Source organism: Schistocerca gregaria, chromosome 4 (genome assembly GCF_023897955.1).
Source record: "Schistocerca gregaria isolate iqSchGreg1 chromosome 4, iqSchGreg1.2, whole genome shotgun sequence".
NCBI classification, from domain to species: domain Eukaryota; kingdom Metazoa; phylum Arthropoda; class Insecta; order Orthoptera; family Acrididae; genus Schistocerca; species Schistocerca gregaria.
In genome coordinates this window covers 13,176,413-13,201,754 of record NC_064923.1, presented here as the reverse complement: position 1 = coordinate 13,201,754, position 25,342 = coordinate 13,176,413, and the positions used below count along the sequence as shown (strand labels likewise).

General features: G+C 46.2%; 16 non-coding genes across 16 annotated transcripts; all 16 read right to left on the bottom strand.

Annotated features, from left to right (window-relative positions):
• Nucleotides 1-964: 964 nt before the first annotated feature.
• Nucleotides 965-1,036, bottom strand: Trnat-agu (transfer RNA threonine (anticodon AGU)). The gene has a single exon. It is a non-coding gene; the product is annotated as a tRNA-Thr (tRNA).
• Nucleotides 1,037-2,473: 1,437 nt separating this feature from the next.
• Trnat-agu (transfer RNA threonine (anticodon AGU)) lies at nt 2,474-2,545 on the bottom strand. Its single transcript has one exon. It is a non-coding gene; the product is annotated as a tRNA-Thr (tRNA).
• A 1,477-nt stretch (nt 2,546-4,022) lies between these two features.
• Trnat-agu (transfer RNA threonine (anticodon AGU)) lies at nt 4,023-4,094 on the bottom strand. The gene has a single exon. It is a non-coding gene; the product is annotated as a tRNA-Thr (tRNA).
• Nucleotides 4,095-5,531: 1,437 nt separating this feature from the next.
• Trnat-agu (transfer RNA threonine (anticodon AGU)) lies at nt 5,532-5,603 on the bottom strand. Its single transcript has one exon. It is a non-coding gene; the product is annotated as a tRNA-Thr (tRNA).
• A 1,465-nt stretch (nt 5,604-7,068) lies between these two features.
• Trnat-agu (transfer RNA threonine (anticodon AGU)) lies at nt 7,069-7,140 on the bottom strand. The gene has a single exon. It is a non-coding gene; the product is annotated as a tRNA-Thr (tRNA).
• A 1,471-nt stretch (nt 7,141-8,611) lies between these two features.
• Nucleotides 8,612-8,683, bottom strand: Trnat-agu (transfer RNA threonine (anticodon AGU)). The gene has a single exon. It is a non-coding gene; the product is annotated as a tRNA-Thr (tRNA).
• A 1,445-nt stretch (nt 8,684-10,128) lies between these two features.
• On the bottom strand, nt 10,129-10,200 carry Trnat-agu (transfer RNA threonine (anticodon AGU)). Its single transcript has one exon. It is a non-coding gene; the product is annotated as a tRNA-Thr (tRNA).
• Nucleotides 10,201-11,677: 1,477 nt separating this feature from the next.
• On the bottom strand, nt 11,678-11,749 carry Trnat-agu (transfer RNA threonine (anticodon AGU)). The gene has a single exon. It is a non-coding gene; the product is annotated as a tRNA-Thr (tRNA).
• A 1,445-nt stretch (nt 11,750-13,194) lies between these two features.
• Nucleotides 13,195-13,266, bottom strand: Trnat-agu (transfer RNA threonine (anticodon AGU)). The gene has a single exon. It is a non-coding gene; the product is annotated as a tRNA-Thr (tRNA).
• Nucleotides 13,267-14,713: 1,447 nt separating this feature from the next.
• Nucleotides 14,714-14,785, bottom strand: Trnat-agu (transfer RNA threonine (anticodon AGU)). Its single transcript has one exon. It is a non-coding gene; the product is annotated as a tRNA-Thr (tRNA).
• Nucleotides 14,786-16,265: 1,480 nt separating this feature from the next.
• Nucleotides 16,266-16,337, bottom strand: Trnat-agu (transfer RNA threonine (anticodon AGU)). Its single transcript has one exon. It is a non-coding gene; the product is annotated as a tRNA-Thr (tRNA).
• Nucleotides 16,338-17,781: 1,444 nt separating this feature from the next.
• On the bottom strand, nt 17,782-17,853 carry Trnat-agu (transfer RNA threonine (anticodon AGU)). Its single transcript has one exon. It is a non-coding gene; the product is annotated as a tRNA-Thr (tRNA).
• A 1,462-nt stretch (nt 17,854-19,315) lies between these two features.
• Nucleotides 19,316-19,387, bottom strand: Trnat-agu (transfer RNA threonine (anticodon AGU)). Its single transcript has one exon. It is a non-coding gene; the product is annotated as a tRNA-Thr (tRNA).
• A 1,447-nt stretch (nt 19,388-20,834) lies between these two features.
• On the bottom strand, nt 20,835-20,906 carry Trnat-agu (transfer RNA threonine (anticodon AGU)). Its single transcript has one exon. It is a non-coding gene; the product is annotated as a tRNA-Thr (tRNA).
• Nucleotides 20,907-22,356: 1,450 nt separating this feature from the next.
• Nucleotides 22,357-22,428, bottom strand: Trnat-agu (transfer RNA threonine (anticodon AGU)). Its single transcript has one exon. It is a non-coding gene; the product is annotated as a tRNA-Thr (tRNA).
• A 1,494-nt stretch (nt 22,429-23,922) lies between these two features.
• Trnat-agu (transfer RNA threonine (anticodon AGU)) lies at nt 23,923-23,994 on the bottom strand. The gene has a single exon. It is a non-coding gene; the product is annotated as a tRNA-Thr (tRNA).
• Between the last annotated feature and the right edge of the window lie 1,348 nt (nt 23,995-25,342).

Here is a 25,342-nt window from a genome sequence, read left to right as displayed (position 1 = left end):
ACTCGTCACGTAGTTCACTTTTATTTCATAATCATTTCTGAGAGGTAACAGAATTGCATGACAACCTGCAGAGCTAGTTTCGTCAAAATTAACACACATACTTGATGTGACTCATAAGCCGAACGAGTTACTTTCCGACGTTATTTTAGATGTGCAAGTGCCAGTCAAAAACACGCGGCGACGGCAATATGCAAACCAATTCGCTAGTTAACACCGGTCTTGTTGTGCGTGTTTTAAGCTGAAGAGCATCTCCAAGCAGAAAATGGTCAACAGCAACATTCACACGGTTTCGTACTGCTCAAGTGCTACACTAAAACGGTATGTTTCTTTTTCAGATCTGGAAAAACAAGACCGAGAGAGGAATCAAACACGCAATCTTCGGATACGAGGTCCGACGCCTTATCTATTAAGCCACACGGTCACTGACAAACAAGTGGAACTTATATACGACTCATCTCAAAACGCTCACACCACTGAGGAGTTGTGTTTTCGTTCTACACAGACGCTGCCCCTTGCTCTTTCCCACCCATTTGATACATTCAACCTGCTACGAGACCTACCAAATATAGACTGGGAAACTAAACCACACACTTTGTGCATTCGGAAATGTAAGGCAGGGCGTCCCTCGCCGCATTTGCTACGATGTCCATTTGCTACTTCTGCAGAAGTGGCGGCGGCGGCGACGACGACGACGACGACGACGACGACGACGACGACGACGACGACGACGACGACGACGACGACGGAAGGCTCTGAGATATGTGAGAAATACATCTATAAAATATATTTCAGACTGTCCCATCACACCTTATGCTGTACCGCTTTGGCAAATGCTTTATCTGCGCCATTCGCCTTAATCACATCTGAGAGTAATTCTTAATAAAACGCCTCTCGCTAATTGTTAGTAATCCCACATACTGTTTGCTATAAGGCCACGACGCGCAACTGATATCCAAAATTCGTCTGCCTCCTGTGAGGATCGAACTCAAGACCCCTGGTTTACTAGACCAGTGCTCTGCCACTGAGCTAAAGAGGCGCGGCCTAGCGGTACTTTTGCGTACTTCATCCTTACGGTCGACTGGATCATCAGACTTCAGCTGACAACACTTCATATTACCGTCTAATATTTGCAGCTATGGCGACCCATTACTGCTTGGCTACACATCTGACACGTAAAGGAAGTGCTCTCCAAATAACACCACTTGCATTTCAGAACATGTCTTTCACACATGTCTACAAAATCACCTTCACCTTCAAATACAGTTTCGAGCGACTGACGGAGACGTAGGCAAAGTTTAAAGTTGCTATTTCCATTACATCACGTTAATCAGAGGAACGGTAAGTTACATCTGCAGAGGAACAATATTCCGTTCCTCCCCACGTGGGGCTCGAACCCAAGACCCTGGGATTAAGAGCCTTATGTTCTACCGACTGAGCTAGCCGCGCTGCCTCGGTAAGTATATGCCGGTTAGCACGTCACACAGTACTCGTTTGGGTTGATTGGTCCCATACAGAACCTCCCCATGTTGCCTAATGTTTTCCTAACGTCACACTCGTCACGTAGTTCACTTTTATTTCATAATCATTTCTGAGAGGTAACAGAATTGCATGACAACCTGCAGAGCTAGTTTCGTCAAAATTAACACACATACTTGATGTGACTCATAAGCCGAACGAGTTACTTTCCGACGTTATTTTAGATGTGCAAGTGCCAGTCAAAAACACGCGGCGACGGCAATATGCAAACCAATTCGCTAGTTAACACCGGTCTTGTTGTGCGTGTTTTAAGCTGAAGAGCATCTCCAAGCAGAAAATGGTCAACAGCAACATTCACACGGTTTCGTACTGCTCAAGTGCTACACTAAAACGGTATGTTTCTTTTTCAGATCTGGAAAAACACGACCGAGAGAGGAATCAAACACGCAATCTTCGGATACGAAGTCCGACGCCTTATCCATTAGGCCACACGGTCACTGACAAACAAGTGGAACTTATATACGACTCATCTCAAAACGCTCACACCACTGAGGAGTTGTGTTTTCGTTCTACACAGACGCTGCCCCTTGCTCTTTCCCACCCATTTGATACATTCAACCTGCTACGAGACCTACCAAACATAGACTGGGAAACTAAACCACACACTTTGTGCATTCGGAAATGTAAGGCAGGGCGTCCCTCGCCGCATTTGCTACGATGTCCATTTGCTACTTCTGCAGAAGTGGCGACGACGACAACGACGACGACGACAACCGCGGAAGGCTCTGAGATATGTGAGAAATACATCTATAAAATATATTTCAGACTGTCCCATCCCACCTTATGCTGTACCGCTTTGGCAAATGCTTTATCTGCGCCATTCGCCTTAATCACATCTGAGAGTAATTCTTAATGAAACGCCTCTCGCTAATTGTTAGTCATCCCAGATACTGTTTGCTATAAGGCCACGACGCGCAACTGATATCCAAAATTCGTCTGTCTCCTGTGAGGATCGAACTCACGACCCCTGGTTTACTAGACCAGTGCTCTGCCACTGAGCTAAAGAGGCGCGGCCTAGCGGTACTTTTGCGTACTTCATCCTTACGGTCGTCTGGATCATCAGACTTCAGCTGACAACACTTCATATTACCGTCTAATATTTGCAGCTATGGCGACCCATTACTGCTTGGCTACACATCTGACACGTAAAGGAAGTGCTCTCCAAATAACACCACTTGCATTTCAGAACATGTCTTTCACACATGTCTACAAAATCACCTTCACCTTCAAATACAGTTTCCTTGCGACTGACGGAGACGTAGGCAAAGTTTAAAGTTGCTATTTCCATTACATCACGTTAATCAGAAAAACGGTAAGTTACATCTGCAGAGGAACAAAATTCCGTTCCTCCCCACGTGGGGCTCGAACCCACGACCCTGGGATTAAGAGCCTCATGTTCTACCGACTGAGCTAGCCGCGCTGCCTCGGTGAGTATATGCCGGTTAGCACGTCACACAGTACTCGTTTGGGTTGATTGGTCCCATACAGAACCTCCCCATGTTGCCTAATGTTTTCCTAACGTCACACTCGTCACGTAGTTCACTTTTATTTCATAATCATTTCTGAGAGGTAACAGAATTGCATGACAACCTGCAGAGCTAGTTTCGTCAAAATTAACACACATACTTGATGTGACTCATAAGCCGAACGAGTTACTTTCCGACGTTATTTTAGATGTGCAAGTGCCAGTCAAAAACACGCGGCGACGGCAATATGCAAACCAATTCGCTAGTTAACACCGGTCTTGTTGTGCGTGTTTTAAGCTGAAGAGCATCTCCAAGCAGAAAATGGTCAACAGCAACATTCACACGGTTTCGTACTGCTCAAGTGCTACACTAAAACGGTATGTTTCTTTTTCAGATCTGGAAAAACACGACCGAGAGAGGAATCAAACACGCAATCTTCGGATACGAAGTCCGACGCCTTATCCATTAGGCCACACGGTCACTGACAAACAAGTGGAACTTATATACGACTCATCTCAAAACGCTCACACCACTGAGGAGTTGTGTTTTCGTTCTACACAGACGCTGCCCCTTGCTCTTTCCCACCCATTTGATACATTCAACCTGCTACGAGACCTACCAAACATAGACTGGGAAACTAAACCACACACTTTGTGCATTCGGAAATGTAAGGCAGGGCGTCCCTCGCCGCATTTGCTACGATGTCCATTTGCTACTTCTGCAGAAGTGGCGGCGGCGGCGGCGACGACGACGACGACGACGACGACGACGACGACGACGACGACGACGACGACGACGACGGAAGGCTCTGAGATATGTGAGAAATACATCTATAAAATATATTTCAGACTGTCCCATCACACCTTATGCTGTACCGCTTTGGCAAATGCTTTATCTGCGCCATTCGCCTTAATCACATCTGAGAGTAATTCTTAATAAAACGCCTCTCGCTAATTGTTAGTAATCCCACATACTGTTTGCTATAAGGCCACGACGCGCAACTGATATCCAAAATTCGTCTGCCTCCTGTGAGGATCGAACTCAAGACCCCTGGTTTACTAGACCAGTGCTCTGCCACTGAGCTAAAGAGGCGCGGCCTAGCGGTACTTTTGCGTACTTCATCCTTACGGTCGACTGGATCATCAGACTTCAGCTGACAACACTTCATATTACCGTCTAATATTTGCAGCTATGGCGACCCATTACTGCTTGGCTACACATCTGACACGTAAAGGAAGTGCTCTCCAAATAACACCACTTGCATTTCAGAACATGTCTTTCACACATGTCTACAAAATCACCTTCACCTTCAAATACAGTTTCGAGCGACTGACGGAGACGTAGGCAAAGTTTAAAGTTGCTATTTCCATTACATCACGTTAATCAGAGGAACGGTAAGTTACATCTGCAGAGGAACAATATTCCGTTCCTCCCCACGTGGGGCTCGAACCCAAGACCCTGGGATTAAGAGCCTTATGTTCTACCGACTGAGCTAGCCGCGCTGCCTCGGTAAGTATATGCCGGTTAGCACGTCACACAGTACTCGTTTGGGTTGATTGGTCCCATACAGAACCTCCCCATGTTGCCTAATGTTTTCCTAACGTCACACTCGTCACGTAGTTCACTTTTATTTCATAATCATTTCTGAGAGGTAACAGAATTGCATGACAACCTGCAGAGCTAGTTTCGTCAAAATTAACACACATACTTGATGTGACTCATAAGCCGAACGAGTTACTTTCCGACGTTATTTTAGATGTGCAAGTGCCAGTCAAAAACACGCGGCGACGGCAATATGCAAACCAATTCGCTAGTTAACACCGGTCTTGTTGTGCGTGTTTTAAGCTGAAGAGCATCTCCAAGCAGAAAATGGTCAACAGCAACATTCACACGTTTTCGTACTGCTCAAGTGCTACACTAAAACGGTATGTTTCTTTTTCAGATCTGGAAAAACACGACCGAGAGAGGAATCAAACACGCAATCTTCGGATACGAAGTCCGACGCCTTATCCATTAGGCCACACGGTCACTGACAAACAAGTGGAACTTATATACGACTCATCTCAAAACGCTCACACCACTGAGGAGTTGTGTTTTCGTTCTACACAGACGCTGCCCCTTGCTCTTTCCCACCCATTTGATACATTCAACCTGCTACGAGACCTACCAAACATAGACTGGGAAACTAAACCACACACTTTGTGCATTCGGAAATGTAAGGCAGGGCGTCCCTCGCCGCATTTGCTACGATGTCCATTTGCTACTTCTGCAGAAGTGGCGACGACGACAACGACGACGACGACAACCGCGGAAGGCTCTGAGATATGTGAGAAATACATCTATAAAATATATTTCAGACTGTCCCATCCCACCTTATGCTGTACCGCTTTGGCAAATGCTTTATCTGCGCCATTCGCCTTAATCACATCTGAGAGTAATTCTTAATGAAACGCCTCTCGCTAATTGTTAGTCATCCCAGATACTGTTTGCTATAAGGCCACGACGCGCAACTGATATCCAAAATTCGTCTGTCTCCTGTGAGGATCGAACTCACGACCCCTGGTTTACTAGACCAGTGCTCTGCCACTGAGCTAAAGAGGCGCGGCCTAGCGGTACTTTTGCGTACTTCATCCTTACGGTCGTCTGGATCATCAGACTTCAGCTGACAACACTTCATATTACCGTCTAATATTTGCAGCTATGGCGACCCATTACTGCTTGGCTACACATCTGACACGTAAAGGAAGTGCTCTCCAAATAACACCACTTGCATTTCAGAACATGTCTTTCACACATGTCTACAAAATCACCTTCACCTTCAAATACAGTTTCCTTGCGACTGACGGAGACGTAGGCAAAGTTTAAAGTTGCTATTTCCATTACATCACGTTAATCAGAAAAACGGTAAGTTACATCTGCAGAGGAACAAAATTCCGTTCCTCCCCACGTGGGGCTCGAACCCACGACCCTGGGATTAAGAGCCTCATGTTCTACCGACTGAGCTAGCCGCGCTGCCTCGGTGAGTATATGCCGGTTAGCACGTCACACAGTACTCGTTTGGGTTGATTGGTCCCATACAGAACCTCCCCATGTTGCCTAATGTTTTCCTAACGTCACACTCGTCACGTAGTTCACTTTTATTTCATAATCATTTCTGAGAGGTAACAGAATTGCATGACAACCTGCAGAGCTAGTTTCGTCAAAATTAACACACATACTTGATGTGACTCATAAGCCGAACGAGTTACTTTCCGACGTTATTTTAGATGTGCAAGTGCCAGTCAAAAACACGCGGCGACGGCAATATGCAAACCAATTCGCTAGTTAACACCGGTCTTGTTGTGCGTGTTTTAAGCTGAAGAGCATCTCCAAGCAGAAAATGGTCAACAGCAACATTCACACGGTTTCGTACTGCTCAAGTGCTACACTAAAACGGTATGTTTCTTTTTCAGATCTGGAAAAACACGACCGAGAGAGGAATCAAACACGCAATCTTCGGATACGAAGTCCGACGCCTTATCCATTAGGCCACACGGTCACTGACAAACAAGTGGAACTTATATACGACTCATCTCAAAACGCTCACACCACTGAGGAGTTGTGTTTTCGTTCTACACAGACGCTGCCCCTTGCTCTTTCCCACCCATTTGATACATTCAACCTGCTACGAGACCTACCAAACATAGACTGGGAAACTAAACCACACACTTTGTGCATTCGGAAATGTAAGGCAGGGCGTCCCTCGCCGCATTTGCTACGATGTCCATTTGCTACTTCTGCAGAAGTGGCGGCGGCGGCGGCGACGACGACGACGACGACGACGACGACGACGACGACGACAACCGCGGAAGGCTCTGAGATATGTGAGAAATACATCTATAAAATATATTTCAGACTGTCCCATCCCACCTTATGCTGTACCGCTTTGGCAAATGCTTTATCTGCGCCATTCGCCTTAATCACATCTGAGAGTAATTCTTAATAAAACGCCTCTCGCTAATTGTTAGTCATCCCAGATACTGTTTGCTATAAGGCCACGACGCGCAACTGATATCCAAAATTCGTCTGTCTCCTGTGAAGATCGAACTCACGACCCCTCGTTTACTAGACCAGTGCTCTGCCACTGAGCTAAAGAGGCGCGGCCTAGCGGTACTTTTGCGTACTTCATCCTTACGGTCGTCTGGATCATCAGACTTCAGCTGACAACACTTCATATTACCGTCTAATATTTGCAGCTATGGCGACCCATTACTGCTTGGCTACACATCTGACACGTAAAGGAAGTGCTCTCCAAATAACACCACTTGCATTTCAGAACATGTCTTTCACACATGTCTACAAAATCACCTTCACCTTCAAATACAGTTTCCTTGCGACTGACGGAGACGTAGGCAAAGTTTAAAGTTGCTATTTCAATTACATCACGTTAATCAGAAGAACGGTAAGTTACATCTGCAGAGGAACGAAATTCCGTTCCTCCCCACGTGGGGCTCGAACCCACGACCCTGGGATTAGGAGCCTCATGTTCTACCGACTGAGCTAGCCGCGCTGCCTCGGTGAGTATATGCCGGTTAGCACGTCACACAGTACTCGTTTGGGTTGATTGGTCCCATACAGAACCTCCCCATGTTGCCTAATGTTTTCCTAACGTCACACTCGTCACGTAGTTCACTTTTATTTCATAATCATTTCTGAGAGGTAACAGAATTGCATGACAACCTGCAGAGCTAGTTTCGTCAAAATTAACACACATACTTGATGTGACTCATAAGCCGAACGAGTTACTTTCCGACGTTATTTTAGATGTGCAAGTGCCAGTCAAAAACACGCGGCGACGGCAATATGCAAACCAATTCGCTAGTTAACACCGGTCTTGTTGTGCGTGTTTTAAGCTGAAGAGCATCTCCAAGCAGAAAATGGTCAACAGCAACATTCACACGGTTTCGTACTGCTCAAGTGCTACACTAAAACGGTATGTTTCTTTTTCAGATCTGGAAAAACACGACCGAGAGAGGAATCAAACACGCAATCTTCGGATACGAAGTCCGACGCCTTATCCATTAGGCCACACGGTCACTGACAAACAAGTGGAACTTATATACGACTCATCTCAAAACGCTCACACCACTGAGGAGTTGTGTTTTCGTTCTACACAGACGCTGCCCCTTGCTCTTTCCCACCCATTTGATACATTCAACCTGCTACGAGACCTACCAAACATAGACTGGGAAACTAAACCACACACTTTGTGCATTCGGAAATGTAAGGCAGGGCGTCCCTCGCCGCATTTGCTACGATGTCCATTTGCTACTTCTGCAGAAGTGGCGGCGGCGGCGGCGGCGACGACGACGACGACGACGACGACGACGACGACGACGACGACAACCGCGGAAGGCTCTGAGATATGTGAGAAATACATCTATAAAATATATTTCAGACTGTCCCATCCCACCTTATGCTGTACCGCTTTGGCAAATGCTTTATCTGCGCCATTCGCCTTAATCACATCTGAGAGTAATTCTTAATAAAACGCCTCTCGCTAATTGTTAGTCATCCCAGATACTGTTTGCTATAAGGCCACGACGCGCAACTGATATCCAAAATTCGTCTGTCTCCTGTGAAGATCGAACTCACGACCCCTCGTTTACTAGACCAGTGCTCTGCCACTGAGCTAAAGAGGCGCGGCCTAGCGGTACTTTTGCGTACTTCATCCTTACGGTCGTCTGGATCATCAGACTTCAGCTGACAACACTTCATATTACCGTCTAATATTTGCAGCTATGGCGACCCATTACTGCTTGGCTACACATCTGACACGTAAAGGAAGTGCTCTCCAAATAACACCACTTGCATTTCAGAACATGTCTTTCACACATGTCTACAAAATCACCTTCACCTTCAAATACAGTTTCCTTGCGACTGACGGAGACGTAGGCAAAGTTTAAAGTTGCTATTTCAATTACATCACGTTAATCAGAAGAACGGTAAGTTACATCTGCAGAGGAACGAAATTCCGTTCCTCCCCACGTGGGGCTCGAACCCACGACCCTGGGATTAGGAGCCTCATGTTCTACCGACTGAGCTAGCCGCGCTGCCTCGGTGAGTATATGCCGGTTAGCACGTCACACAGTACTCGTTTGGGTTGATTGGTCCCATACAGAACCTCCCCATGTTGCCTAATGTTTTCCTAACGTCACACTCGTCACGTAGTTCACTTTTATTTCATAATCATTTCTGAGAGGTAACAGAATTGCATGACAACCTGCAGAGCTAGTTTCGTCAAAATTAACACACATACTTGATGTGACTCATAAGCCGAACGAGTTACTTTCCGACGTTATTTTAGATGTGCAAGTGCCAGTCAAAAACACGCGGCGACGGCAATATGCAAACCAATTCGCTAGTTAACACCGGTCTTGTTGTGCGTGTTTTAAGCTGAAGAGCATCTCCAAGCAGAAAATGGTCAACAGCAATATTCACACGGTTTCGTACTGCTCAAGTGCTACACTAAAACGGTATGTTTCTTTTTCAGATCTGGAAAAACACGACCGAGAGAGGAATCAAACACGCAATCTTCGGATACGAAGTCCGACGCCTTATCCATTAGGCCACACGGTCACTAAACAAACAAGTGGAACTTATATACGACTCATCTCAAAACGCTCACACCACTGAGGAGTTGTGTTTTCGTTCTACACAGACGCTGCCCCTTGCTCTTTCCCACCCATTTGATACATTCAACCTGCTACGAGACCTACCAAACATAGACTGGGAATCTAAACCACACACTTTGTGCATTCGGAAATGTAAGGCAGGGCGTCCCTCGCCGCATTTGCTACGATGTCCATTTGCTACTTCTGCAGAAGTGGCGGCGGCGACGACGACGACGACGACGACGACGACCGCGGAAGGCTCTGAGATATGTGAGAAATACATCTTTAAAATATATTTCAGACTGTCCCATCCCACCTTATGCTGTACCGCTTTGGCAAATGCTTTATCTGCGCCATTCGCCTTAATCACATCTGAGAGTAATTCTTAATGAAACGCCTCTCGCTAATTGTTAGTCATCCCAGATACTGTTTGCTATAAGGCCACGACGCGCAACTGATATCCAAAATTCGTCTGTCTCCTGTGAGGATCGAACTCACGACCCCTGGTTTACTAGACCAGTGCTCTGCCACTGAGCTAAAGAGGCGCGGCCTAGCGGTACTTTTGCGTACTTCATCCTTACGGTCGTCTGGATCATCAGACTTCAGCTGACAACACTTCATATTACCGTCTAATATTTGCAGCTATGGCGACCCATTACTGCTTGGCTACACATCTGACACGTAAAGGAAGTGCTCTCCAAATAACACCACTTGCATTTCAGAACATGTCTTTCACACATGTCTACAAAATCACCTTCACCTTCAAATACAGTTTCCTTGCGACTGACGGAGACGTAGGCAAAGTTTAAAGTTGCTATTTCCATTACATCACGTTAATCAGAAAAACGGTAAGTTACATCTGCAGAGGAACAAAATTCCGTTCCTCCCCACGTGGGGCTCGAACCCACGACCCTGGGATTAAGAGCCTCATGTTCTACCGACTGAGCTAGCCGCGCTGCCTCGGTGAGTATATGCCGGTTAGCACGTCACACAGTACTCGTTTGGGTTGATTGGTCCCATACAGAACCTCCCCATGTTGCCTAATGTTTTCCTAACGTCACACTCGTCACGTAGTTCACTTTTATTTCATAATCATTTCTGAGAGGTAACAGAATTGCATGACAACCTGCAGAGCTAGTTTCGTCAAAATTAACACACATACTTGATGTGACTCATAAGCCGAACGAGTTACTTTCCGACGTTATTTTAGATGTGCAAGTGCCAGTCAAAAACACGCGGCGACGGCAATATGCAAACCAATTCGCTAGTTAACACCGGTCTTGTTGTGCGTGTTTTAAGCTGAAGAGCATCTCCAAGCAGAAAATGGTCAACAGCAACATTCACACGGTTTCGTACTGCTCAAGTGCTACACTAAAACGGTATGTTTCTTTTTCAGATCTGGAAAAACACGACCGAGAGAGGAATCAAACACGCAATCTTCGGATACGAAGTCCGACGCCTTATCCATTAGGCCACACGGTCACTGACAAACAAGTGGAACTTATATACGACTCATCTCAAAACGCTCACACCACTGAGGAGTTGTGTTTTCGTTCTACACAGACGCTGCCCCTTGCTCTTTCCCACCCATTTGATACATTCAACCTGCTACGAGACCTACCAAACATAGACTGGGAAACTAAACCACACACTTTGTGCATTCGGAAATGTAAGGCAGGGCGTCCCTCGCCGCATTTGCTACGATGTCCATTTGCTACTTCTGCAGAAGTGGCGGCGGCGGCGGCGACGACGACGACGACGACGACGACGACGACGACGACGACGACGACGACGACAACCGCGGAAGGCTCTGAGATATGTGAGAAATACATCTATAAAATATATTTCAGACTGTCCCATCCCACCTTATGCTGTACCGCTTTGGCAAATGCTTTATCTGCGCCATTCGCCTTAATCACATCTGAGAGTAATTCTTAATAAAACGCCTCTCGCTAATTGTTAGTCATCCCAGATACTGTTTGCTATAAGGCCACGACGCGCAACTGATATCCAAAATTCGTCTGTCTCCTGTGAAGATCGAACTCACGACCCCTCGTTTACTAGACCAGTGCTCTGCCACTGAGCTAAAGAGGCGCGGCCTAGCGGTACTTTTGCGTACTTCATCCTTACGGTCGTCTGGATCATCAGACTTCAGCTGACAACACTTCATATTACCGTCTAATATTTGCAGCTATGGCGACCCATTACTGCTTGGCTACACATCTGACACGTAAAGGAAGTGCTCTCCAAATAACACCACTTGCATTTCAGAACATGTCTTTCACACATGTCTACAAAATCACCTTCACCTTCAAATACAGTTTCCTTGCGACTGACGGAGACGTAGGCAAAGTTTAAAGTTGCTATTTCAATTACATCACGTTAATCAGAAGAACGGTAAGTTACATCTGCAGAGGAACGAAATTCCGTTCCTCCCCACGTGGGGCTCGAACCCACGACCCTGGGATTAGGAGCCTCATGTTCTACCGACTGAGCTAGCCGCGCTGCCTCGGTGAGTATATGCCGGTTAGCACGTCACACAGTACTCGTTTGGGTTGATTGGTCCCATACAGAACCTCCCCATGTTGCCTAATGTTTTCCTAACGTCACACTCGTCACGTAGTTCACTTTTATTTCATAATCATTTCTGAGAGGTAACAGAATTGCATGACAACCTGCAGAGCTAGTTTCGTCAAAATTAACACACATACTTGATGTGACTCATAAGCCGAACGAGTTACTTTCCGACGTTATTTTAGATGTGCAAGTGCCAGTCAAAAACACGCGGCGACGGCAATATGCAAACCAATTCGCTAGTTAACACCGGTCTTGTTGTGCGTGTTTTAAGCTGAAGAGCATCTCCAAGCAGAAAATGGTCAACAGCAATATTCACACGGTTTCGTACTGCTCAAGTGCTACACTAAAACGGTATGTTTCTTTTTCAGATCTGGAAAAACACGACCGAGAGAGGAATCAAACACGCAATCTTCGGATACGAAGTCCGACGCCTTATCCATTAGGCCACACGGTCACTAAACAAACAAGTGGAACTTATATACGACTCATCTCAAAACGCTCACACCACTGAGGAGTTGTGTTTTCGTTCTACACAGACGCTGCCCCTTGCTCTTTCCCACCCATTTGATACATTCAACCTGCTACGAGACCTACCAAACATAGACTGGGAATCTAAACCACACACTTTGTGCATTCGGAAATGTAAGGCAGGGCGTCCCTCGCCGCATTTGCTACGATGTCCATTTGCTACTTCTGCAGAAGTGGCGGCGGCGACGACGACGACGACGACGACGACGACCGCGGAAGGCTCTGAGATATGTGAGAAATACATCTTTAAAATATATTTCAGACTGTCCCATCCCACCTTATGCTGTACCGCTTTGGCAAATGCTTTATCTGCGCCATTCGCCTTAATCACATCTGAGAGTAATTCTTAATAAAACGCCTCTCGCTAATTGTTAGTCATCCCAGATACTGTTTGCTATAAGGCCACGACGCGCAACTGATATCCAAAATTCGTCTGCCTCCTGTGAGGATCGAACTCACGACCCCTGGTTTACTAGACCAGTGCTCTGCCACTGAGCTAAAGAGGCGCGGCCTAGCGGTACTTTTGCGTACTTCATCCTTACGATCGTCTGGATCATCAGACTTCAGCTGACAACACTTCATATTACCGTCTAATATTTGCAGCTATGGCGACCCATTACTGCTTGGCTACACATCTGACACGTAAAGGAAGTGCTCTCCAAATAACACCACTTGCATTTCAGAACATGTCTTTCACACATGTCTACAAAATCACCTTCACCTTCAAATACAGTTTCCTTGCGACTGACGGAGACATAGGCAAAGTTTAAAGTTGCTATTTCCATTACATCACGTTAATCAGAAAAACGGTAAGTTACATCTGCAGAGGAACAAAATTCCGTTCCTCCCCACGTGGGGCTCGAACCCACGACCCTGGGATTAAGAGCCTTATGTTCTACCGACTGAGCTAGCCGCGCTGCCTCGGTGAGTATATGCCGGTTAGCACGTCACACAGTACTCGTTTGGGTTGATTGGTCCCATACAGAACCTCCCCATGTTGCCTAATGTTTTCCTAACGTCACACTCGTCACGTAGTTCACTTTTATTTCATAATCATTTCTGAGAGGTAACAGAATTGCATGACAACCTGCAGAGCTAGTTTCGTCAAAATTAACACACATACTTGATGTGACTCATAAGCCGAACGAGTTACTTTCCGACGTTATTTTAGATGTGCAAGTGCCAGTCAAAAACACGCGGCGACGGCAATATGCAAACCAATTCGCTAGTTAACACCGGTCTTGTTGTGCGTGTTTTAAGCTGAAGAGCATCTCCAAGCAGAAAATGGTCAACAGCAACATTCACACGGTTTCGTACTGCTCAAGTGCTACACTAAAACGGTATGTTTCTTTTTCAGATCTGGAAAAACACGACCGAGAGAGGAATCAAACACGCAATCTTCGGATACGAAGTCCGACGCCTTATCCATTAGGCCACACGGTCACTGACAAACAAGTGGAACTTATATACGACTCATCTCAAAACGCTCACACCACTGAGGAGTTGTGTTTTCGTTCTACACAGACGCTGCCCCTTGCTCTTTCCCACCCATTTGATACATTCAACCTGCTACGAGACCTACCAAACATAGACTGGGAAACTAAACCACACACTTTGTGCATTCGGAAATGTAAGGCAGGGCGTCCCTCGCCGCATTTGCTACGATGTCCATTTGCTACTTCTGCAGAAGTGGCGACGACGACGACGAAAACGACGACGACGACGACAACCGCGGAAGGCTCTGAGATATGTGAGAAATACATCTATAAAACATATTTCAGACTGTCCCATCCCACCTTATGCTGTACCGCTTTGGCAAATGCTTTATCTGCGCCATTCGCCTTAATCACATCTGAGAGTAATTCTTAATAAAACGCCTCTCGCTAATTGTTAGTCATCCCAGATACTGTTTGCTATAAGGCCACGATGCGCAACTGATATCCAAAATTCGTCTGCCTCCTGTGAGGATCGAACTCACGACCCCTGGTTTACTAGACCAGTGCTCTGCCACTGAGCTAAAGAGGCGCGGCCTAGCGGTACTTTTGCGTACTTCATCCTTACGGTCGTCTGGATCATCAGACTTCAGCTGACAACACTTCATATTACCGTCTAATATTTGCAGCTATGGCGACCCATTACTGCTTGGCTACACATCTGACACGTAAAGGAAGTGCTCTCCAAATAACACCACTTGCATTTCGGAACATGTCTTTCACACATGTCTACAAAATCACCTTCACCTTCAAATACAGTTTCCTTGCGACTGACGGAGACGTAGGCAAAGTTTAAAGTTGCTATTTCCATTACATCACGTTAATCAGAAAAACGGTAAGTTACATCTGCAGAGGAACAAAACTCCGTTCCTCCCCACGTGGGGCTCGAACCCACGACCGTGGGATTAAGAGCCTTATGTTCTACCGACTGAACTAGCCGCGCTGCCTCGGTGATTATATGCCGGTTAGCACGTCACACAGTACTCGTTTGGGTTGATTGGTCCCATACAGAACCTCCCCATGTTGCCTAATGTTTTCCTAACGTCACACTCTTCACGTAGTTCACTTTTATTTCATAATCATTTCTGAGAGGTAACAGAATTGCATGACAACCTGCAGAGCTAGTTTCGTCAAAATTAACACACATACTTGATGTGACTCATAAGCCGAACGAGTTACTTTCCGACGTTATTTTAGATGTGCAAGTGCCAGTCAAAAACACGCGGCGACGGCAATATGCAAACCAATTCGCTAGTTAACACCGGTCTTGTTGTGGGTGTTTTAAGCTGATGAGCATCTCCAAGCAGAAAATGGTCAACAGCAACATTCACACGGTTTCGTACTGCTCAAGTGCTACACTAAAACGGTATGTTTCTTTTTCAGATCTGGAAAAACACGACCGAGAGAGGAATCAAACACGCAATCTTCGGATACGAAGTCCGACGCCTTATCCATTAGGCCACACGGTCACTGACAAACAAGTGGAACTTATATACGACTCATCTCAAAACGCTCACACCACTGAGGAGTTGTGTTTTCGTTCTACACAGACGCTGCCCCTTGCTCTTTCCCACCCATTTGATACATTCAACCTGCTACGAGACCTACCAAACATAGACTGGGAAACTAAACCACACACTTTGTGCATTCGGAAATGTAAGGCAGGGCGTCCCTCGCCGCATTTGCTACGATGTCCATTTGCTACTTCTGCAGAAGTGGCGGCGGCGACGACGACGACGACGACGACGACGACGACGACGACGACGACGACGACGACGACGACGACAACCGCGGAAGGCTCTGAGATATGTGAGAAATACATCTATAAAATATATTTCAGACTGTCCCATCCCACCTTATGCTGTACCGCTTTGGCAAATGCTTTATCTGCGCCATTCGCCTTAATCACATCTGAGAGTAATTCTTAATAAAACGCCTCTCGCTAATTGTTAGTCATCCCAGATACTGTTTGCTATAAGGCCACGACGCGCAACTGATATCCAAAATTCGTCTGTCTCCTGTGAAGATCGATCTCACGACCCCTGGTTTACTAGACCAGTGCTCTGCCACTGAGCTAAAGAGGCGCGCACTAGCGGTACTTTTGCGTACTTCATCCTTACGATCGTCTGGATCATCAGACTTCAGCTGACAACACTTCATATTACCGTCTAATATTTGCAGCTATGGCGACCCATTACTGCTTGGCTACACATCTGACACGTAAAGGAAGTGCTCTCCAAATAACACCACTTGCATTTCGGAACATGTCTTTCACACATGTCTACAAAATCACCTTCACCTTCAAATACAGTTTCCTTGCGACTGACGGAGACGTAGGCAAAGTTTAAAGTTGCTATTTCCATTACATCACGTTAATCAGAAAAACGGTAAGTTACATCTGCAGAGGAACAAAACTCCGTTCCTCCCCACGTGGGGCTCGAACCCACGACCCTGGGATTAAGAGCCTTATGTTCTACCGACTGAACTAGCCGCGCTGCCTCGGTGATTATATGCCGGTTAGCACGTCACACAGTACTCGTTTGGGTTGATTGGTCCCATACAGAACCTCCCCATGTTGCCTAATGTTTTCCTAACGTCACACTCTTCACGTAGTTCACTTTTATTTCATAATCATTTCTGAGAGGTAACAGAATTGCATGACAACCTGCAGAGCTAGTTTCGTCAAAATTAACACACATACTTGATGTGGCTCATAAGCCGAACGAGTTACTTTCCGACGTTATTTTAGATGTGCAAGTGCCAGTCAAAAACACGCGGCGACGGCAATATGCAAACCAATTCGCTAGTTAACACCGGTCTTGTTGTGGGTGTTTTAAGCTGAAGAGCATCTCCAAGCAGAAAATGGTCAACAGCAACATTCACACGGTTTCGTACTGCTCAAGTGCTACACTAAAACGGTATGTTTCTTTTTCAGATCTGGAAAAACACGACCGAGAGAGGAATCAAACACGCAATCTTCGGATACGAAGTCCGACGCCTTATGCATTAGGCCACATGGTCACTGACAAACAAGTGGAACTTATATACGACTCATCTCAAAACGCTCACACCACTGAGGAGTTGTGTTTTCGTTCTACACAGACGCTGCCCCTTGCTCTTTCCCACCCATTTGATACATTCAACCTGCTACGAGACCTACCAAATATAGACTGGGAAACTAAACCACACACTTTGTGCATTCGGAAATGTAAGGCAGGGCGTCCCTCGCCGCATTTGCTACGATGTCCATTTGCTACTTCTGCAGAAGTGGCGACGACGACGACGACGACGACGACGACGACAACCGCGGAAGGCTCTGAGATATGCGAGAAATACATCTATAAAATATATTTCAGACTGTCCCATCCCACCTAATGCTGTACCGCTTTGGCAAATGCTTTATCTGCGCTATTCGCCTTAATCACATCTGAGAGTAATTCTTAATAAAACGCCTCTCGCTAATTGTTAGTCATCCCAGATACTGTTTGCTATAAGGCCACGACGCGCAACTGATATCCAAAATTCGTCTGCCTCCTGTGAGGATCGAACTCACGACCCCTGGTTTACTAGACCAGTGCTCTGCCACTGAGCTAAAGAGGCGCGGCCTAGCGGTACTTTTGCGTACTTCATCCTTACGGTCGTCTGGATCATCAGACTTCAGCTGACAACACTTCATATTACCGTCTAATATTTGCAGCTATGGCGACCCATTACTGCTTGGCTACACATCTGACACGTAAACGAAGTGCTCTCCAACTAACACCACTTGCATTTCAGAACATGTCTTTCACACATGTCTACAAAATCAACTTCACCTTCAAATACAGTTTCCTTGCGACTGACGGAGACGTAGGCAAAGTTTAAAGTTGCTATTTCCATTACATCACGTTAATCAGAAAAACGGTAAGTTACATCTGCAGAGGAACAAAATTCTGTTCCTCCCCACGTGGGCCTCGAACCCACGACCCTGAGATTAAGAGCCTTATGTTCTACCGACTGAGCTAGCCGCGCTGCCTCGGTGAGTATATGCCAGTTAGCACGTCACACAGTACTCGTTTGGGTTGATTGGTCCCATACAGAACCTCCCCATGTTGCCTAATGTTTTCCTAACGTCACACTCGTCACGTAGTTCACTTTTATTTCATAATCATTTCTGAGAGGTAACAGAATTGCATGACAACCTGCAGAGCTAGTTTCGTCAAAATTAACACACATACTTGATGTGACTCATAAGCCGAACGAGTTACTTTCCGACGTTATTTTAGATGTGCAAGTGCCAGTCAAAAACACGCGGCGACGGCAATATGCAAACCAATTCGCTAGTTAACACCGGTATTGTTGTGCGTGTTTTAAGCTGAAGAGCATCTCCAAGCAGAAAATGGTCAACAGCAACATTCACTCGGTTTCGTACTGCTCAAGTGCTACACTAAAACGGTATGTTTCTTTTTCAGATCTGGAAAAACACGACCGAGAGAGGAATCAAACACGCAATCTTCGGATACGAAGTCCGACGCCTTATCCATTAGGCCACACGGTCACTGACAAACAAGTGGAACTTATATACGACTCATCTCAAAACGCTCACACCACTGAGGAGTTGTGTTTTCGTTCTACACAGACGCTGCCCCTTGCTCTTTCCCACCCATTTGATACATTCAACCTGCTACGAGACCTACCAAATATAGACTGGGAAACTAAACCACACACTTTGTGCATTCGGAAATGTAAGGCAGGGCGTCCCTCGCCGCATTTGCTACGATGTCCATTTGCTACTTCTGCAGAAGTGGCGGCGGCAACGGCGACGACGACGACGACGACGACGACGACGACGACGACAACCGCGGAAGGCTCTGAGATATGTGAGAAATACATCTATAAAATATATTTCAGACTGTCCCATCCCACCTTATGCTGTACCGCTTTGGCAAATGCTTTATCTGCGCCATTCGCCTTAATCACATCTGAGAGTAATTCTTAATAAAACGCCTCTCGCTAATTGTTAGTCATCCCAGATACTGTTTGCTATAAGGCCACGACGCGCAACTGATATCCAAAATTCGTCTGCCTCCTGTGAGGATCGAACTCACGACCCCTGGTTTACTAGACCAGTGCTCTGCCACTGAGCTAAAGAGGCGCGGCCTAGCGGTACTTTTGCGTACTTCATCCTTACGGTCGTCTGGATCATCAGACTTCAGCTGACAACACTTCATATTACCGTCTAATATTTGCAGCTATGGCGACCCATTACTGCTTGGCTACACATCTGACACGTAAAGGAAGTGCTCTCCAACTAACACCACTTGCATTTCAGAACATGTCTTTCACACATGTCTACAAAATCACCTTCACCTTCAAATACAGTTTCCTTGCGACTGACGGAGACGTAGGCAAAGTTTAAAGTTGCTATTTCCATTACATCACGTTAATCAGAAAAACGGTAAGTTACATCTGCAGAGGAACAAAATTCCGTTCCTCCCCACGTGGGGCTCGAACCCACGACCCTGGGATTAAGAGCCTTATGTTCTACCGACTGAGCTAGCCGCGCTGCCTCGGTGAGTATATGCCGGTTAGCACGTCACACAGTACTCGTTTGGGTTGATTGGTCCCATACAGAACCTCCCCATGTTGCCTAATGTTTTCCTAACGTCACACTCGTCACGTAGTTCACTTTTATTTCATAATCATTTCTGAGAGGTAACAGAATTGCATGACAACCTGCAGAGCTAGTTTCGTCAAAATTAACACACATACTTGATGTGACTCATAAGCCGAACGAGTTACTTTCCGACGTTATTTTAGATGTGCAAGTGCCAGTCAAAAACCCGCGGCGACGGCAATATGCAAACCAATTCGCTAGTTAATACCGGTCTTGTTGTGCGTGTTTTAAGCTGAAGAGCATCTCCAAGCAGAAAATGGTCAACAGCAACATTCACACGGTTTCGTAATGCTCAAGTGCTACACTAAAACGGTATGTTTCTTTTTCAGATCTGGAAAAACACGACCGAGAGAGGAATCAAACACGCAATCTTCGGATACGAAGTCCGACGCCTTATCCATTAGGTCACACGGTCACTGACAAACAAGTGGAACTTATATACGACTCATCTCAAATCGCTCACACCACTGTGGAGTTGTGTTTTCGTTCTACACAGACGCTGCCCCTTGCTCTTTCCCACCCATTTGATACATTCAACCTGCTACGAGACCTACCAAATATAGACTGGGAAACTAAACCACACACTTTGTGCATTCGGAAATGTAAGGCAGGGCGTCCCTCGCCGCATTTGCTACGATGTCCATTTGCTACTTCTGCAGAAGTGGCGACGACGACGACGACGACGACGACGACGACGACAACCGCGGAAGGCTCTGAGATATGTGAGAAATACATCTATAAAATATATTTCAGACTGTCCCATCCCACCTTATGCTGTACCGCTTTGGCAAATGCTTTATCTGCGCCATTCGCCTTAATCACATCTGAGAGTAATTCTTAATAAAACGCCTCTCGCTAATTGTTAGTCATCCCAGATACTGTTTGCTATAAGGCCACGACGCGCAACTGATATCCAAAATTCGTCTGCCTCCTGTGAGGATCGAACTCACGACCCTTGGTTTACTAGAGCAGTGCTCTGCCACTGAGCTAAAGAGGCGCAGCCTAGCGGTACTTTTGCGTACTTCATCCTTACGGTCGTCTGGATCATCAGACTTCAGCTGACAACACTTCATATTACCGTCTAATATTTGCAGCTATGGCGACCCATTACTGCTTGGCTACACATCTGACACGTAAACGAAGTGCTCTCCAAATAACACCACTTGCATTTCAGAACATGTCTTTCACACATGTCTACAAAATCACCTTCACCTTCAAATACAGTTTCCTTGCGACTGACGGAGACGTAGGCAAAGTTTAAAGTTGCTATTTCCATTACATCACGTTAATCAGAAAAACGGTAAGTTACATCTGCAGAGGAACAAAGTTCCGTTCCTCCCCACGTGGGGCTCGAACCCACGACCCTGGGATTAAGAGCCTTATGTTCTACCGACTGAGCTAGCCGCGCTGCCTCGGTGAGTATATGCCGGTTAGCACGTCACACAGTACTCGTTTGGGTTGATTGGTCCCATACAGAACCTCCCCATGTTGCCTAATGTTTTCCTAACGTCACACTCGTCACGTAGTTCACTTTTATTTCATAATCATTTCTGAGAGGTAACAGAATTGCATGACAACCTGCAGAGCTAGTTTCGTCAAAATTAACACACATACTTGATGTGACTCATAAGCCGAACGAGTTACTTTCCGACGTTATTTTAGATGTGCAAGTGCCAGTCAAAAACCCGCGGCGACGGCAATATGCAAACCAATTCGCTAGTTAATACCGGTCTTGTTGTGCGTGTTTTAAGCTGAAGAGCATCTCCAAGCAGAAAATGGTCAACAGCAACATTCACACGGTTTCGTAATGCTCAAGTGCTACACTAAAACGGTATGTTTCTTTTTCAGATCTGGAAAAACACGACCGAGAGAGGAATCAAACACGCAATCTTCGGATACGAAGTCCGACGCCTTATCCATTAGGTCACACGGTCACTGACAAACAAGTGGAACTTATATACGACTCATCTCAAAACGCTCACACCACTGTGGAGTTGTGTTTTCGTTCTACACAGACGCTGCCCCTTGCTCTTTCCCACCCATTTGATACATTCAACCTGCTACGAGACCTACCAAATATAGACTGGGAAACTAAATCACACACTTTGTGCATTCGGAAATGTAAGGCAGGGCGTCCCTCGCCGCATTTGCTACGATGTCCATTTGCTACTTCTGCAGAAGTGGCGACGACGACGACGACGACGACGACGACGACGACGACAACCGCGGAAGGCTCTGAGATATGTGAGAAATACATCTATAAAATATATTTCAGACTGTCCCATCCCACCTTATGCTGTACCGCTTTGGCAAATGCTTTATCTGCGCCATTCGCCTTAATCACATCTGAGAGTAATTCTTACTAAAACGCCTCTTGCTAATTGTTAGTCATCCCAGATACTGTTTGCTATAAGGCCACGACGCGCAACTGATATCCAAAATTCGTCTGCCTCCTGTGAGGATCGAACTCACGACCCCTGGTTTACTAGACCAGTGCTCTGCCACTGAGCTAAAGAGGCGCGGCCTAGCGGTACTTTTGCGTACTTCATCCTTACGGTCGTCTGGATCATCAGACTTCAGCTGACAACACTTCATATTACCGTCTAATATTTGCAGCTATGGCGACCCATTACTGCTTGGCTACACATCTGACACGTAAAGGAAGTGCTCTCCAACTAACACCACTTGCATTTCAGAACATGTCTTTCACACATGTCTACAAAATCAACTTCACCTTCAAATACAGTTTCGTAGCGACTGACGGAGACGTAGGCAAAGTTTAAAGTTGCTATTTCCATTACATCACGTTAATCAGAAAAACGGTAAGTTACATCTGCAGAGGAACAAAATTCCGTTCCTCCCCACGTGGGGCTCGAACCCACGACCCTGGGATTAAGAGCCTTATGTTCTACCGACTGAGCTAGCCGCGCTGCCTCGGTGAGTATATGCCAGTTAGCACGTCACACAGTACTCGTTTGGGTTGATTGGTCCCATACAGAACCTCCCCATGTTGCCTAACGTTTTCCTAACGTCACACTCGTCACGTAGTTCACTTTTATTTCATAATCATTTCTGAGAGGTAACAGAATTGCATGACAACCTGCAGAGCTAGTTTCGTCAAAATTAACACACATACTTGATGTGACTCATAAGCCGAACGAGTTACTTTCCGACGTTATTTTAGATGTGCAAGTGCCAGTCAAAAACACGCGGCGACGGCAATATGCAAACCAATTCGCTAGTTAACACCGGTCTTGTTGTGCGTGTTTTAAGCTGAAGAGCATCTCCAAGCAGAAAATGGTCAACAGCAACATTCACACGGTTTCGTACTGCTCAAGTGCTACACTAAAACGGTATGTTTCTTTTTCAGATCTGGAAAAACACGACCGAGAGAGGAATCAAACACGCAATCTTCGGATACGAAGTCCGACGCCTTATCCATTAGGCCACACGGTCACTGACAAACAAGTGGAACTTATATACGACTCATCTCAAAACGCTCACACCACTGAGGAGTTGTGTTTTCGTTCTACACAGACGCTGCCCCTTGCTCTTTCCCACCATTTGATACATTCAACCTGCTACGAGACCAACCAAATATAGACTGGGAAACTAAACAACACACTTTGTGCATTCGGAAATGTAAGGCAGGGCGTCCCTCGCCGCATTTGCTACGATATCCATTTGCTACTTCTGCAGAAGTGGCGGCGGCGGCGGCGACGACGACGACGACGACGACGACGACGACGACGACGACGACGACGACGACGACGACGACGACGACGACAACCGCGGAAGGCTCTGAGATATGTGAGAAATACATCTATAAAATATATTTCAGACTGTCCCATCCCACCTTATGCTGTACTGCTTTGGCAAATGCTTTATCTGCGCCATTCGCCTTAATCACATCTGAGAGTAATTCTTAATAAAACGCCTCTCGCTAATTGTTAGTCATCCCAGATACTGTTTGCTATAAGGCCACGACGCACAACTGATATCCAAAATTCGTCTGCCTCCTGTGAGGATCGAACTCAAGACCCCTGGTTTACTAGACCAGTGCTCCGCCACTGAGCTAAGGAGGCGCGGCCTAGCGGTACTTTTGCGTACTTCATCCTTACGGTCGTCTGGATCATCAGACTTCAGCTGACAACACTTCATATTACCGTCTAATATTTGCAGCTATGGCGACCCATTACTGCTTGCCTACACATCTGACACGTAAAGGAAGTGCTCTCCAAATAACACCACTTGCATTTCAGAACATGTCTTTCACACATGTCTACAAAATCACCTTCACCTTCAAATACAGTTTCGTAGCGACTGACGGAGACGTAGGCAAAGTTTAAAGTTGCTATTTCCATTACATCACGTTAATCAGAAAAACGGTAAGTTACATCTGCAGAGGAACAAAATTCCGTTCCTCCCCACGTGGGGCTCGAACCCACGACCCTGGGATTAAGAGCCTTATGTTCTACCGACTGGGCTAGCCGCGCTGCCTCGGTGAGTATATGCCATTTAGCACGTCACACAGTACTCGTTTGGGTTGATTGGTCCCATACAGAACCTCCCATGTTGCCTAATGTTTTCCTAACGTCACACTCGTCACGTAGTTCACTTTTATTTCATAATCATTTCTGAGAGGTAACAGAATTGCATGACAACCTGCAGAGCTAGTTTCGTCAAAATTAACACACATACTTGATGTGACTCATAAGCCGAACGAGTTACTTTCCGACGTTATTTTAGATGTGCAAGTGCCAGTCAAAAACACGCGGCGACGGCAATATGCAAACCAATTCGCTAGTTAACACCGGTCTTGTTGTGCGTGTTTTAAGCTGAAGAGCATCTCCAAGCAGAAAATGGTCAACAGCAACATTCACACGGTTTCGTACTGCTCAAGTGCTACACTAAAACGGTATGTTTCTTTTTCAGATCTGGAAATACACGACCGAGAGAGGAATCAAACACGCAATCTTCGGATACGAAGTCCGACGCCTTATCCATTAGGCCACACGGTCACTGACAAACAAGTGGAACTTATATACGACTCATCTCAAAACGCTCACACCACTGAGGAGTTGTGTTTTCGTTCTACACAGACGCTGCCCCTTGCTCTTTCCCACCCATTTGATACATTCAACCTGCTACGAGACCTACCAAATATAGACTGGGAAACTAAACCACACACTTTGTGCATTCGGAAATGTAAGGCAGGGCGTCCCTCGCCGCATTTGCTACGATGTCCATTTGCTACTTCTGCAGAAGTGGCGGCGGCGGCGGCGGCGACGACGACGACGACGACGACGACGACGACGACGACGACGACGACGACAACCGCGGAAGGCTCTGAGATATGTGAGAAATACATCTATAAAATATATTTCAGACTGTCCCATCCCACCTTATGCTGTACCGCTTTGGCAAATGCTT